Here is a 12,091-nt window from a genome sequence, read left to right on the forward strand (position 1 = left end):
GTGTGCGCGCGCACGCGTGTGTGTGTGCGCTATGGCCGGAGTTGGCGCGCGGTGGCTTTGATCGACTGGAGGGAGGAGAGGGGCCGGGGGAGGGGCTCACAGCACGCGCGGGCAAGGTCAATCCAAGGCGACGGCGGCGAGGCGAGGGGACGGCGACGGGCCGGTGCGACGACCGGGACATGCCGGCGACGGGGGAGCCACGGAGTCGACGGGGACGACGCGACGAGGACGGGGGCGTCGCGGAGTCGACGGGGACGGCGTGACAGGGGCGGCGACGGCGCGGGACGGGGCGGCGGCAGAGAGAAGTGGGAGATGAGAAACTGAAATTTTTCAAAGTGTTTTCTTATATAGGGAACACCTTTAGTACCGGTTGGAGCCACCAACCAGTACTAAAGGTCTGTTTGGGCCAGGCCAAGCGGCGGGAAGCGCACCCCTTTAGTACCGGTCGGAGCCACCAACGGTACTAAAGGTGGTGCGCTGGCGCATGTGCGGTACGGCAAGTTTAGTCCCACCTCGCTAGCCGAGGGGTGCCCGCACTGGTTTATAAGCCCCAGTGCGGTAGCTCTCTTGAGCTCCTCTCTTAAGCAGGCCTTCCGGGCCTACGTCTGCTGCTATGCCCTGATGGGCCTATTGGGCTAGCGGGCCTGCATCCTGGCCCAATTACAATTTGGGTTTCTAGTCGTATGCAGGCCGTTGTGGCCCAGTAGGTGGGCTTTTTTCATTTAGTTTTTTCTTTTCTGTTTTATTTATTTTTAGTTGTTTTTTGCCGTATTTAGAGTTTCTTTGTGAATATTTTTTCTTTAGGTACAAAACTAGAAACTTTCTGTTAGTGTCGGTAGTTTTCAAATTTGAATAGATTAAATTTTGAATTATTTGAAATTTGTGTGAATCACTAGTTTATGAATAACTTAACTTTAAAAATACATTTTTCAGTGATTCTTTTTTATTATGTTTAATATTAATGTGTTTTATCATTATATTCAATTTAGCTAAAAAATAGTAAAGGCATGAAAGAATTTGTTTGCACATAAAATTTCTTCGCGTTTCAAATGCCAAAACACATAACTACCCTAACTATTAAAGAGATTCCCTCCTGGGTGTGAAACACAGAAGAAAGTGATGATAGTGAAGCCGATCACATCCCAGATCTTTGGGTGTGAAACTTTTCCTTCGCGTGTGTCCCTTTGCGCCGTAACCATGGAAAATCTTCATCATTTCACGGGATGCTCGGGTCAATATTCATTGTGAATGGAGCAATTTCATCAAACTTTTCATAATCTCCTGACATGTCTGTCTTGTCATCCACTCCCATGATGTTTCTCTTCCCAGAAAGAACTATGTGCTACTTTGGCTCATCGTACGATGCATTCGCTTCCTTATCTTTTCTTTTTCTCGGCTTGGTAGACATGTCCTTCACATAGAAAACCTGTGCCACATCATTGGCTAGGACGAATGGTTCGTCTGCATACGCAAGATTGTTGAGATCCACTATTGTCATTCCGTACTGCGGGTCTTCCTTTACCCCGCCTCGTGTCATATTGACCCATTTGCACCAAAACAAAGGGACCTTCAAACCACGTCGATAGTCAAGTTCCCATATGTCCTGTATATAACCATAATATGTTTCATTTCCCGTCTTGGTTTCTGCATCAAAGCGGACACCACTGTTTTGGTTGGTGCTCTTCTTATCTTGAGCGATCGTGTAAAATGTATTACCATTTATCTCGTACCCTTTGAAAGTCATTATATTCGAAGATGGTAACTGGGACAGCAAGTACAGGTCATCTTCAATAGAGGCGTCATGCATGGTATGTGTCTGCAACCAGCTGGTGAAACTCCTGGTTTGTTCATGTGTAATCCAGTCATCAGACCGCTCCGGGTGTTTGGAGCGTAGCAAATTCTTGTGTTCATCCATATACGGAGCCACCAAGGCGGAATTCTGTAGAACTGTGTAGTGTGCTTCAGTGAGAGAATGTTCGTCCATACATATTATTTGTTCCCCCCCTAGCGTGCCTTTTCCATCCAGTCTGCCCCTTATGCCGTGATTCAGGAACACCAATCGGCTTAAGGTCAGGAATAAAGTCAATACAAAACTCAATGACCTCCTCATTTTCATGGCTATTGGAGATGCTTCCTTCTAGCCTAGCACGGTTATGAACATATTTCTTTAAGACTCCCATGAACCTCTCAAAGGGGAACATATTGTGTAGAAATACAGGACCCAAAACGTTAATCTCTTCACATAGGTGAACTAGGACGTGCGTCATGATGTTGAAGGAGGATGGTGGGAACACCAACTCGAAACCGACAAGACATTGCACCAAATCATTCTCTAACCTTGGTATGATTTCTGGATCGATTACCTTCTGAGAGATTGCATTGAGGAATGCATATAGCTTCACAATGGCTAATCGAACGTTTTCCGGTAGAAGCCCCCTCAATGCAACCGGAAGCAGTTGCGTCATAATCATGGGGGAGTCATGAGACTTTAGGTTCTGGAACTTTTTCTCTACCATGTTTATTATTCCCTTTATATTCGACGAGAAGCCAGACGGTTCCTTAATACTGAGCAGGCATTCAAAGAAGATTTCCTTCTCTTCTTTGGTAAGAGCGTAGCTTGCATGACCCTGATGTATGCTGTCTTTTCCGTGCATATGTTGCTGGTCCTCCCGTCCCTTAGGTGCATCTTTTGTCTTCCCATACACGCCCAAGAAGCCAAGTAGGGTCACACAAAGATTCTTCATCACGTGCATCACGTCGATTGCGGAGCGGACCTCTAGGTCTTTCCAATAGGGCAGGTCCCAAAATATAGATTTCTTCTTCCACATGGGTGCGCATCCATCAGCGTCATTCGGAACAGGTTGTCCACTAGGACCCTTTCCAAAGACCACTTTCAAATCCTTGAGAATATCATATACATCAGAACCAGTACGGTGGCGAGGCTTCGTCCGGTGATCCGCCTCACCTTTGAAATTCTTGCCTTTCTTTCTTACAGGATGCCTGCTCGGAAGAAATCGACGATGTCCTAGGTACACATTCTTCTTACAATTAGCCAAATATATACTGTCGGTATCGTCCAAACAGTGCGTGCATGCGCGGTATCCCTTGTTTGTCTTTCCTGAAAGGTTACTGAGAGCAGGCCAATCATTGATGGTCACGAACAGCAACGCCTTTAGGTCAAATTCTTCCACCATGTGCTCATCCAACGCACATACACCTGTTCCATTCCACAGTTGTAAGAGTTCTTCAACTAATGGCCTTAGGTACACATCAATGTCGTTGCCTGGTTGCTTAGGGCCTTGGATGTGCACTGACACCATAATGAACTTCCGCTTCATGCACAACCAAGGAGGAAGGTTATACAAACATAGAGTCACAGGCCAGGTGCTATGGTTGCTGCTCTGCTCCCCAAAAGGATTAATGCCATCTGCGCTTAGACCAAACCATACGTTCCTCGCGTCATCTGCAAACTCCTTCCCGTACTTTCTTTCGATTTTTCGCCACTGCGACCCGTCAGCGGGTACTCTCAACTTTCTGTCTTTCTTACGGTCTTCTCTATGCCATCGCATCGCCTTGGCATGCTCTTTGTTTTGGAACAAACATTTCAACCGTGGTATTATAGGAGCATACCACATCACCTTGGCAGGAATCTTCTTCCTGGGGCGCTCTCCCTCTACATCACCAGGGTCATCGCGGCTGATCTTATAGTGCAATGCACCACATACTGGGTAAGCGTTCAAATCCTCGTACTCACCGTGGTAGAGGATGCAATCATTAGGGCATGCATGTATCTTCTGCACCTCTAACCCTAGAGGGTAGACAGCCTTCTCTGCTTCGTACGTACTCTCGGGCAATTCGTTGTCCTTTGGAAGCATATTCTTTATCATTACCAGCAACTTTCCAAATCCCTTGTCAGATACACCATTCTCTACCTTCCATTGTAGCAATTCCAGTGTGGTGCCCAGCTTTTTCTTGTCACCTACGCAATTCGGGTACAACAATTTTTTGTGATCCTCTAACATGCGCTGCAACTTCTTCTTCTCCAAATCACTTGCGTAGTTTCTCTTTGCATCAGCAATGGCCTGACCTAGATCATCAACGGGCTCATCCGATGCCTCCTCTTCAGCTTCTTCCCGCATTACCGGCTCAGCTTCTTCCCTCATTGTTGTATCATCGTATTCAGGGAACCCATGGCCAGGATAGCTGTCGTCGTCCTCTTCTTCTTCATTGTCTTCCATCATAACCCCTCTTTCTCCATGCTTGGTCCAAACATTATAGTGGGGCATGAAACCGGACTCAAACAGGTGGACGTGAATGGTTCTTGACGTAGAGTAATTGTGACCATTCTTACAGCCAGCACATGGACAAGGCATAAAACCATCCGCCCGCTTGTTTGCCTCAGGCGCAAGTAGAAAAGTACGCACACCATTAATGAACTCGGGAGAGCATCAGTCATCGTACATCCATTGCCGGCTCATCTTCAATACACAGCACCGAAAACACCAAATTAATACAATACATAAAGTTCATACATAAAGATCATACAACACTTAAATGCAACAAACAAATAACTCCCTAGCTAAAGAATTTAAATGCAACAACAAATGCGATCAAGATCGCAACTAGGTAATAATTGATCCAACAGCATAATGATACCAAGCCTCACTATGAATGGCATATTTTCTAATCTTTCTAATCTTCAAGAGCATTTTCTCCATCTTAATACTGTGATCATCGACGACATCGGCAACATGCAACTCCAATTCCATCTTCTCCCCCTCAATTCTTTTCAATTTTTTCCTTCAAATCCTTGTTTTCTCTTTCAACTAAATTTAACCTCTCGACAATAGGGTCCGTTGGAATTTCCGGTTCAACTACCTCCTACATACAAATATCTATGTCAACTTGATGGGCATAATTTGTCATAAACACGAAATTCAATGAATAGTTTTAAAAGAGAATATACCACATCCAAATCATAACCCGGACGATATATAACAAACAATGTATGGGTAAGATAATTATACGAGTAACTATATATCCAAATCACACAAACATCAATTTTTTATATATAACTTCATGAACAAGAGGCTCACCACAAGGTGGTGCCAGTGACGGGACGTTGCGAGCGATCGACGGTGGTTACGACGGAGATTTAGAAGGTACTAAGTAAACCACACCTACATATGCAAACTAAGTGTTATTTTTGACCTCAGATTGCATATAAATCAAATACTAGCACATATACATAATTCCTCCCAAATTACTAAACTCAAAAATCAATCACTATATAAAGCATTGCACGAGCTAATCTAGCAATGAGAGATGAAAGGACAAAGTTGCTAACCTTTGTGATCATTTGAATGGATGGGGGCCTTCAAATCTTGACAAATTTTGGGCAAAATGTGTGATGAGCTTGAGAGGAAGAGGGAAAAGAACAGAGAGGAGAGGGGAAAGGGGAAGAACAGAGCGAGCTCGGGTGGACGAAGGGTCTATGTAGGACGACCTTTAGTACCGGCTCGTGATACGACCCGGTACTAAAGGTGCTGGAGGGGCCCCGGACTGACAACATCCTGCCACCACTCACTTTAGTACCGGTTCGTGGCACGAACCGGTGCTAAAGGTTCTCCACGAACTGGTACTAATGAGAGCGGCCGGCTAGCCGTTGGAACCGGCACTAATGCACACATTAGTGCCGGCTCAAATTCAAACCAGCACTAATGTGCTTCACATTTGACCCTTTTTCTACTAGTGATGCACAGCTTTTCGATGGTTTCTTTTATCAGCGTTGGATGAGGCCGGTTATAAGCTGCAGTGCAAATGGCTCGTTGGGATCCAGAATACAGCTATTCTATCAAAGTATAGGCCGCTTTAAGCTTCATCAGCATGTCAGAGCCCAGATGACTAATGCGGGTCCCTGTCATGGTAAAGCATTAGTAAACCGGCCATTGATAAGATACTGTGAATTGGAAAAACTTCGTATGAGGATACTCACCAAATACAGCAGAGGTCATGGCATTAATCTGCTGTTTTAAGCCGGTCAGTTCTTCAACCACCAGCTTCAGGGCTGCTCTGCGTCTTCGGCCTTCTTTGTTAAGCCGGCCTTCTTTGTATCCCAATATGCACGTTCTTTATTAAAGGTTTCCTTCAGCTTCTCCATGGCTGCTAAGGCATTAGTCAGTTCTTCCTTGGCTTTGGAAGCTTCCGCTTGTTGAGATTTAATGTTCCCCTGAAGGTCGGCGGTTTGAGCATCCTTCTTACTCAGCTCGACCTACAAAGGCAAGATAAATCATCAATGGGATATCTATATTTGAAGTACCAAGAGTATAACAAGTTATGCACTTTGTACTTGAGGGCTAATGCCTATTTGCTCTATTATCAGAAATTTTTGCAAGTCCCAAGTACAATACACGCATTATCCTTGATACTTGGGGGCTAATGTACATCTGTTCAAAGTTGCAGTATTGATTAAAGACCTGGTTTACCTTGCAAAGATAAACCGGCCCTTGGGGACTATACATGCGAAAAGTATAGGCAAACAATGATCAAGTACGAGTTTATTTTAAAGATTACTGGATATGTGAAAGATAAGCATGCAAGGTCAAGATATTACAAAGTCCTGATTTATGATTGCCATCCTAAACCGGCCCTTGGGGGCTACTAGAGTTGATCCTTACAAATTGGATTTAAGAAAGGACAAGCAATGACAGTACCTCATAGCGCTCCTTCATCAGATTCACTAAACCGGCTTCATAATCACGGTTTGAGTGCAGACGGTTGAGAAAGCCAGAATGGAGTTCTTGAGCACTGAGGTGGGCATAGCTTGTTAAATCGGTGCTCCATTTTCCTTTTTCCATTGCAGCACGTTCTTCTTTAGCGCTATGTTTGGATAAAGCAACAGGGTTGCCAGGAGAGGTATGACCAATGCCAGTGATGACAACATCATCTTCCTTGTTACCAGTAGTCTGTGTTGGAGTTGTTGGGATATCAGTAGCCTTCGCCGGACTGGGCGGTCCATCGTCATTATGGACCGGGCTCATCGGTTTGTCGGCAAGGTCTGCTACTTCAGCTTCTGTTTGATCATTCAAATCATGATCTGGAGGGGGTAGTTCATGAAAAATAGTGTCTACATGGGGATCTTCCGGTTCAGCGGTTTGCTCCGGTTCAACAACCAATTCTTCATACGGATTATTCACCCGAGTTTTCTTGATGGGTCTAGCTTTGGCTCTGAAAAGGAAAAGAGGCAAGGATGAAAACAACATGCAAATACAAAGCGTCAACAGATTCAGTTACAACTTACCCAGAAACGGTCTTAAGGGGAGGGAGTTGTGTCGCTATTGACTCACCAGAGGATGAAGGAGGGGTCACCTGATAATTTGAATCAGACGGATTAAGATGTTGTCGGAAATAGCTGGCCTTGGGATAAGAAGTGTCAGAAGTGGGTGAGACCTCAGGTCAGCGTTTCCGGACCGGTGTATTTGGTAAACCAGTCGAAGTGACCGTTTGGCCGCTGTGTCGGGTTGTGCGGCGAGCCTCGTGCTGCTGCTTCTTCAAAATAAATGTTGGATCCAAGTGAGCAAGAGGGTGAGAAAAGCTTACTTTCCGGACTGCTTGACGGATTTTTTGTGTTGGCAGAGGATCTGAACCGAAGGAAAGGATAATTACCTCTGCATCATCAACTTGGCTGCCTTCAACATCCTCTTGATAAATATCATTGTCAATGAGATGCATGAAAAGTGAACCAAGTGAATCAAGTTCTACCTCTGCTTCTGGTTCATCCGGGTCATCATCCAGCTCTAAACCGATGCGTTTAGGTGCCTTCCTCTTTGTGGTTTTCTTGACGGCTTTCGTCTTAGGACGAGAAGGTTTTACCGCTTTCTCTTGAGGTTTCTTTTTTCAGAATGGATCATCACCCTGTTTAAAAATGGGCAGAGGGTATTCAAAGATTGCACAGTCCAAAAATATCAGGTTTAAAGCGAAAGTACAGACAATACTTACAGCGGGTGGTTTGTTTTGCGTGTAAAAGGGGCTTAACCCGGTCTTGCTATAGACAGTTTCTGGTTCATTCAAAATTTTCTTAACAAATTTAGCGACTTCCTCATCTGTTAGCTGAATATTGATATGACGTTGAGAGTCTTGTACATCACCAGTGTACTCGCACATTAAACCGGCGCGGTGACTTAACGGCAGGTTACTCCAAGATATCCAGCAACGGATGAAGTCCACACCTGTTAAACCATTGGCCATAAAGGCTCTAAGCTTGGCGAGTTGAGGGGCGTACGAGGCCCGTTCCTGGGCACTTAGTCGTTGCGGAAGTGGATGAGTATTAGCAAGCCGGTGAACACGATAACCCGACAGAGGGCTCTCATCTTTAGGAGAGGTGTCTCTGCAATAGGACCAAGTTTGATTCCACTCTTTTCGGTGGCTGTGAAGTTTGGCATGAGGAAACTCAACCTCTTTCCTTTTCTGAATAGAGACGCCGCCAAGTTCAGTATTGGGTCCATCTACAAAATCAGTGCGACGGTTTAAATGGAAGAAATCCCGGAACAGCTCGATAGTTGGTTCTTCTTGTAGGTACGCTTCACAAAAAACTTGAAAGTTGCATATATTGGATACCGAGTTGGGTCCAATGTCTTGAGGGTGGAGCTGAAAGCTGGCAAGTACATCTCAGAAAAATTTAGATCCGGGCGGTTTGAAGCCCCGGACAATATGATTAACAAACACCACTACTTCACTCTGTTTGGGGGTAGGAGGGTTTTCCGGGCCAGGAACTCACCACCGGATATCATTCTTCTTTGGTAAAGTACCAATCTTGACCATTCCATTCAGTTGCTCCTCAGTAACTCAGGAAGGGACCCAGTTACCGGAATAGAACTGTTTGGCCATTGCAAGTGAAGAGCTGGGAAGAACATAATACCGATTTATGATTCATTAATGATGATGCATAAGGTACAACAGGTTGAGGGAAAAGGAATCCAAGCATGTGAAATTGATAAATCGGAGGAAGTTATAAACTGCCTACGGCAGAGTGTTTATGAGTGGTAAAGTAATGGAAAGAAGTAGAGGTATGTGCATATTATTAAACTGGAGTATAAATGAATCGGCGGTTTAGAAGGGGGCTAATGGTACCTGCCAGATTATCATACTTCAAAAAGTTAAACCGCCTATTGGTGTGAGGAGTACAGATCTAAAAATATATAAGTGAGGGAAACAGGTTTCACAGATTTATATGGTGATTTCAGATCTAAGGGGTGACAGAAAACTAGAATATATTCAAACTTCAGGTGTTTAACCAGTTCGTCGGAATCGGAAGAGTTGTTGTCTATGTAAAGGAGTCTAATAAGGAAGAATGAGATTGTGGCTATGGTCGCGCAAGGGCTAAAGCAGATCTAAGACTAGCCTACGATGCTACCAAGAAGGACAAGGAAGAACAGCTCTAGAACTTCGATGAACTCCGATGGATACAAACCCTAATGGCGAAGATCTAGGGCGGAAAGAGAGAGGGCTCACCAGTGTTACAGGAACGGAGGAGATGCGCTGCACTTGTCTGGTCTAGTTAGGTTGAGGCAGCGGCCGACGATGAGGCGGGGGCAAAGCTCGACGACGGCGGCGGCGCTCGGGTGCAGGGACGTCGCGAGGAGGAAGAAGAGACGAAGAGGCAGCGGAGGAAAAAGAAAAAGGGGCCTCAGCCCTATTTATAAGGTGAAAAGATAAGCGACGGGCGCTGGAATCAAGGAGCTCAAAATGGATATTTAATAAAATTGCCGCCTTGATGGTTGGATGCTCATTAATAAAAGGCATCTTTAGCTTTAATGAATAGATGACATCACGGCGGTTTACTACAAATCCGGAGGATGATGTCAGGGCGGTTTACAAGATTCATGCGTAGGTGCAAGGGCAAGAATTTTTCTAAGTGTTGAAGAGTGACATGAACAAGTTCAAATCAATCTGGGGCCTAATGTTGGGGATATTACTACTGGATGTAAACCGGCCAAGAGTAGCCGGGTTAACTCTATGAGGATTAGGAGCCCAGGAAGACAAAGGTTGGTGGCGCTTTATGAAGGCCCAAGGCCCAAAGGCGGGTTAAGGCCTGTAGATGTAAATCGACTTTCTCATGTAACTTGTATTGTAAGATAGTAAGGATAGAGACCGAGATGGACACATTGATGATCCAGCCTCGGGACTCTGTAAACAGACGGGCGTCAACCTATGTATATAAAGGGATGACCCGGCGGCAGTTTAGGGACAACACACAACAACTCGAGAGCCATGCAAAGCGGATTCGCTCCCTGGTCATCGAAACCCCAGCAATTCCATCACAACTAGACGTAGGCTTTTACCTTCATCGTAAGGGGCCGAACTAGTATAAAACTCTCGTGTCCCTTGTCTAGTTTAACCCCTTTAAACTAACTCATAGCGATGGCTCCACGACTAAGTCCTTTCACGAGGACATCTGCCATTACAAAACCACAACAAAGTCCTCCCAGCTGCCGATGGAATTTTCAGGCAGACTGTTTAGCGAATGCCAAGCTGGCCCTTTGAGTTTTAGAGGGAGGTATTTTATGGCGTGGAGGTCATCTCCGCGGGCCATATGGATGTGGAGAATGAAGTCCTCGATCCACACCGCGGGGTCCGTGGTTCCATCGTATGATTCTATGTTCACGGGCTTGAATCCTTCGGGGAATTCGTGATCCAGGACCTCATCAGTGAAGCAATGAGGGTGTGCGGGGCCTCTATATCGGGCCGTATTGTGACACAACTCTAATAGAGTCTGTCTGCGGTGTTTGGCCCCCACATGACTAGGTTTGTCACATCCGAATAGGTTGCCGTGGTCGCATGTCGAGGCGCGTCCTCGCGTTTCGCAGATTGATCTTGTATGTCCTGCTTTATTGTTCAGGTTCTGTCGTAGGTCATATGTATGGCCGTGGGCTAATTTACCTCTGCCTGAGTGATGAGGCGGGGCAGGCTGGTGTTCGGCATGAGTTGTCGTTCTGTCCCGACCACATGGTGGTCGGTCGGCCGTATTGTGCGACGGTGGTATGTACTCCGGCGCCTCCTCATCGAACTGAGGTAGCAATTTGCGTTTTGGGTAGCTTTTGGTTGGGCACTTAAGGCTGTATTCTTTGGCTACTAGGACATTAGTCCATTTATCATTGAGCAGGCCTTGGTCAGCTTGAAGCTGCTGCTGCTTCTTTTTCAGGCTCCTTGCCATGGCTTTTAGCTGGCACTTGAAGCGCTCCTGCTCGAGAGGTTCCTCGGGCATGATGAAATCTTCGGTGCCGAGGCTCGCCTCATCTTAGGAGAGCGGAAGGTAATTATCGTCCTCCAAATCTTCATGCGTGGCTTGTTTAACAGGGCTAACCTGCTCATCTTCCCGTTCATCTTGTTCATTTGCTTTATCGATGGGGTCTTCGTTGTCTTCGTCACCTTCCGGACTACACCCTCCTGTGCCGGTATTGATGTCTTTACTGCGGTGTGACTTAGAGCAGCGCCGCTGACGACGGTGCTTTGAATGTATTTCGGAAGGTTTATCCTTGATTGGGTCTTCCTTATTGTCGCCGCTGTGCTCCTTTGGTGCATCCACCATGTATACGTCATACGAGGAAGTAGCCGTCCAGCGTCCGGTGAACGGTGGGTTCTGGACCTCCTCTTCTCCGGCATTGGTGTACATACCATCGATGTCCTCAGAGTCGTAATCAAGTTTGTCGATCAAATACTCGATCGTGGCTATAAAGTGGGTGGCGGGTGGGACTTAAAATTCTCCATCGTCAGCCCCTAGTTCGAGCCGGATATAGTTCAGGTGTGGGTCCTCCACCAAGGACAGGTTTTTTAATGAGTTCAGCACATCGCCCAAAGGTGGGTGCTGGAAGATGTCTGGCGCTGAATTTGAAGATCGATAAACGATCAAGCTCGACGTTCGCGGGTTCGCATGGTTCGGAAACTGCGGCTGGACACGAGTCCGGCGTTCCAGTGGCATAGGCCTCGTGTGAGACCAGGTCCATGTATGGCTCCAACGCCGTGGAATCTGCGGCCTACGAGGTGGGATTAATCCTTCCGTCTATGGATGCCACGGCCTGCTCCGGCTCTAGGG

This window comes from Triticum dicoccoides, chromosome 6A (assembly GCF_002162155.2).
Source record: "Triticum dicoccoides isolate Atlit2015 ecotype Zavitan chromosome 6A, WEW_v2.0, whole genome shotgun sequence".
NCBI lineage: Eukaryota > Viridiplantae > Streptophyta > Magnoliopsida > Poales > Poaceae > Triticum > Triticum dicoccoides.